Source organism: Plasmopara halstedii (genome assembly GCF_900000015.1).
Source record: "Plasmopara halstedii genome assembly, contig: Scaffold_323, whole genome shotgun sequence".
Taxonomy (NCBI): Eukaryota; Oomycota; class Peronosporomycetes; order Peronosporales; family Peronosporaceae; genus Plasmopara; species Plasmopara halstedii.
In genome coordinates, this window is record NW_020187244.1 from 1,192,924 (window position 1) to 1,193,591 (window position 668).

A 668-nucleotide genomic window follows, 5' to 3' on the forward strand; every position below is an offset into this window, starting at 1 on the left:
TCGCCTTTTTTCGTGCGAAGCACGACGCAGGGGTGGTTCGTGAGAGCAAGTCTTCCCATTCGACACCCACGTTTTGTATCCGAAAGCCGATGGTCAAGCAGCGTATCATTTATGCTACAATAAGCTCAATGCTGCCACCATTCGGCCCAGACGCCGATTTCTAGAAAGAATGTTTTTCAGAACAACACGGCAGGTTGTACGAAGTACAGTGCACTCGACTTGGTCGATGGGTATTGCCAATTGCTCATGAGAGCGAGTGATATTCCGCTGACAGCGGTAAGCACTCCGAGCGGCATGCTCGGGGAGTGGCTGGTGATGCCCCAAGGGCTGTCAGATGCACCAGCAACATTTAATCGTTTTGTGACGCAGTTGGTCAGACCCCACAGGACGTATGCACAGACATACGTTGACGACATTTTCGTTCACAGTCGTGCGGAGCACGGGAGGACAGATAAGGAGAACCACATCGTCTTTTTAAAGCGGTGCTTTAGTGCATGCGCACTAACAAACTGTACGCCAATGCTGACAAGTGCATCTTTGGCGCAGAAGATATTCCCTTTTAGGCTGCTTCATTGGGAAGCGTGGCCTTCGAGCGGATCCCGCTAACGTCAAGGCCATTGTAGCCTGGCCGGTTCCAAAGAACCAGAAGGACTTGCGTGAGTAGCTTG